Below are 3649 nucleotides of genomic sequence, written 5' to 3'. Positions count from 1 at the left end.
CTTTTACATTGGAGTAACCAGCACTTTCTTCCAGTTACTTGTTACTTGACTGTGCAGGAGATTTATGATAAAAGCAAACTGAAGAAGGCATCAAGAACTCCGTAAAACTGAATAAGAATCCCATCAGGCCGTGGCACCTTATTCATTTTAATTTTTTCATTTGCTGTTCAACTATCAGCTTTTTCTATGTCAATCAGTAGAGAGAATGAGATTTTCACTCTGCAGCGGAGTGTGCGCTGATATGAAACTTCCTGGCAGATTAAAACTGTGTGCCCGACCGAGACTCGAACTCGGGACCTTTGCCTTTCATGGGCAAGTGCTCTACCAACTGAGCTACCGAAGCACGACTCATGCCCGGTACTCACAGCTTTACTTCTGCCAGTCCCGAGTTCGAGTCTCGGTCGGGCACACAGTTTTAATCTGCCAGGAAGTTTCATATCAGCGCACACTCCGCTGCAGAGTGAAAATCTCATTCTGGAAACATCCCCCAGGCTGTGGCTAAGTCATGTCTCCGCAATATCCTTTCTTTCAGGAGTGCTAGTTCTGCAGGTTTCGCAGGAGAGCTTCTGTAAAGTTTGGAAGGTAGGAGACGAGGTACTGGCAGAAGTAAAGCTGTGAGTATTGGGTGTGAGTCGTGCTTCGGTAGCTCAGTTGGTAGAGCACTTGCCTGCGAAAGGCAAAGGTCCCGAGTTCGAGTCTCGGTCGGACACACAGTTTTAATCTGCCAGGAAGTTTCATATCAGCGCACACTCCGCTGCAGAGTGAAAATCTCATTCTGGAAACATCCCCCAGGCTGTGGCTAAGCCATGTCTCCGCAATATCCTTTCTTTCAGGAGTGCTAGTTCTGCAGGTTTCGCAGGAGAGCTTCTGTAAAGTTTGGAAGGTAGGAGACGAGGTACTGGCAGAAGTAAAGCTGTGAGTACCGGGCGTGAGTCGTGCTTCAGTAGCTCAGTTGGTAGAGCACTTGCCTGCGAAAGGCAAAGGTCCCGAGTTCAAGTCTCGGTCGGGCACACAGTTTTAATCTGCCAGGAAGTTTCATATCAGTGCACACTCCACTGCAGAGTGAAAATCTCATTCTGGAAACATCCCCCAGGCTGTGGCTAAGCCATGTCTCCGCAATATCCTTTCTTTCAGGAGTGCTAGTTCTGCAGGTTTCGCAGGAGAGCTTCTGTAAAGTTTGGAAGGTAGGAGACGAGGTACTGGCAGAAGTAAAGCTGTGAGTACTGGGCGTGAGTCGTGCTTCGGTAGCTCATTTGGTAGAGCACTTGCCCGCGAAAGGCAAAGGTCCCGAGTTCGAATCTCGGTCGGGCACACAGTTTTAATCTGCCAGGAAGTTTCAAATCAGTAGAGAGTTTGTCCAGTGGACATCCAATGATAATTCTGTGTATATAATTTTTGTAATGCAAGATTTAAGATTTCCTTTTGCCATTTTTTTCTTTCCACATTTTTCCAGAGAGATTGAAATATGCCATTGTTAAACCCCTCTATAGGAAAGGTGATAGGAGAGATACCAATAACAAATGACCCATATCACTACTGACATTTTCAAAAAATTTTGCAACAGTAATGTTCTCTGTAAATCACTGTGAGGATTTCAGAGCAGTTGTTCTGCTGAAATTTACACAGTTACTCACCAAACATTACAAGCATTGAATAACAAAGTAGCAGAGATGCTATTTGCAGTGACCTATCTAAAGCATTTGACTGTGTCAACCCAATATTCCCCTAGATAAACTGAGGTTTCGTGGAGTTGTTGATATAACCAACCACTGGACAATGCTATATCAAACCAAAAGAATGCAGAAAGTTGTACTTAATCAAACAGTGTAAATGGGGGAGATTCTTCTGAGTACACAGAAATCTCTTACAGGTTCCACAAAGCTCAGTCTTAGGTCAGCTATTGTTTCTCATATATGCAAATGACCTTCTTTTTAATACAAAGGAAGCAGAATTAGTTCTTTTTATGTATAACACTAGTATCGTTATGAGTCCAAACATATGTATTGCAATAGAAGAAATACTAAATAATGTTCTTAAAAATATTACTGAGTGGTTTTCTGCAATTGGTCTTGCTCTCAATTTCAAAAAGACATAATATATTCAATTCTGCACTTCTAGAAGTATAACACCAATAATAAGTATTACACATGATAAAGAAATAACGACTAGAATGAAACTTCAAATTTTTGGTTGTCCATATTGATGTAAACTGAAAAATCCCATTTTGGAACTTGTAAAACAACTAAATTCAGCCACATTTGCACTTCAAATTATTGCAAATCCTGGAGCGAGACAAATCAGTAAGTTGACATATTTTGCATACTTTCATTCAATGTCACCTATGGAATAACGTTAAGCGGTAACTCATCTTTTAGAAAGAAAGTCTTTATTGCTCAAAAATTGCTGTAAGATTAATATATGGTGCTTACCTATGATCATCTTGTAGACATCTGTTTAAGTAGTTAAGCATTTTGACTACTGCCTCACAGTATATTTATTCCCTCATGCAGTTTATTGTAGATAACCCACTGCAGTTCTGAGGAAACAAAGGTGTACCAACTTACAATACAGAAAAAAAAATGACTTTCGTTACGCCCATTAAGGGTGTGTTTGACACAAAAAGGGACACAAATGCTGCAACCAAAATTTTTGAAAACCTACCCAATGGTATAAAATGTCTGACAGACACCAAGGTTAAATTTGAAAACAAACTGAAGAAATTTCTCCACGACAGCTTCTTCTATTCAATAGAACAATTTCTGTTTCTGTAGTCTGTAAAAGATAGTGGGTAGGAATTACTAACACATGTGGCTTGTTCCACATCATTACAATCAATTGTACAAATGACTCATGGAACATGAAACTAATTAACACAGCAGACTGGTTGATGAGTGAGGCTTTTAACCAATTAGTTATTTTACATAGGACCTGAATTTTCTAGGATTTATTGAACACTTCTTCATTAACTTTGGTGGTGGAAGAAGCACAAATTGCAACTTATTTTTGTCACACTAATTAATATGTCATATCTTACCTATTAAGAAATTACATCATGCATTTGTCTGTTACTACTGCTGCTACTTATTCACAGGTCATATCCATATACTGTGCAAAATGCTATCCTGTTCTGATGGCTTTACTTCTGCAAATTATTGTTTTCCCTCTCTATTTCAAAGACATGAAAAAGACTCAGAAAATTTCACAGGAACAGAATTTTCAGAATGGAAAAAAGTAAACAAAAATGAGAATAAACAGATACTCAACTACAGATGAATTATACATACCCTGTTGGACAATTAAGAGGGTGAATCAAAGGTAAACCTAAATTTTTGTCTTACACACCTTTTTGTAAACAGAGAACAGCGTGATCTCTGCTCATTGTTGCTTTTGTTTCCAGTGTATGTTCCCCACAACTAGAATATTGTCGTACCATTTCTTTAGTCAGAATCACAACTCAGAGCAAGAGACGTCGTCATCTGTTATACAATGCAATATAATCAAGTTTCTCACAACAGAGGGCATAAAACCATCTGAAATTTGAATAGACTTGTGATTCAGTTCAGTTTTTATGTGGATGTAAATCTTTTGGGAATGCAACTCATCGATTTGTCCTAGGACCAGCATACCTGAGGAGAATATTCACATTGTT

General features: G+C 39.2%; 1 non-coding gene across 1 annotated transcript; it reads right to left on the bottom strand.

Annotated features, from left to right (window-relative positions):
• Positions 1-269: 269 nt before the first annotated feature.
• Positions 270-344, bottom strand: Trnas-uga (transfer RNA serine (anticodon UGA)). Its single transcript has one exon. It is a non-coding gene; the product is annotated as a tRNA-Ser (tRNA).
• Positions 345-3649: the final 3305 nt, after the last annotated feature.

This window comes from Schistocerca gregaria, chromosome 4 (assembly GCF_023897955.1).
Source record: "Schistocerca gregaria isolate iqSchGreg1 chromosome 4, iqSchGreg1.2, whole genome shotgun sequence".
In the NCBI taxonomy this organism is placed as follows: Eukaryota; Metazoa; Arthropoda; class Insecta; order Orthoptera; family Acrididae; genus Schistocerca; species Schistocerca gregaria.
This window is presented reverse-complemented; position numbering and strand designations above follow the sequence as displayed.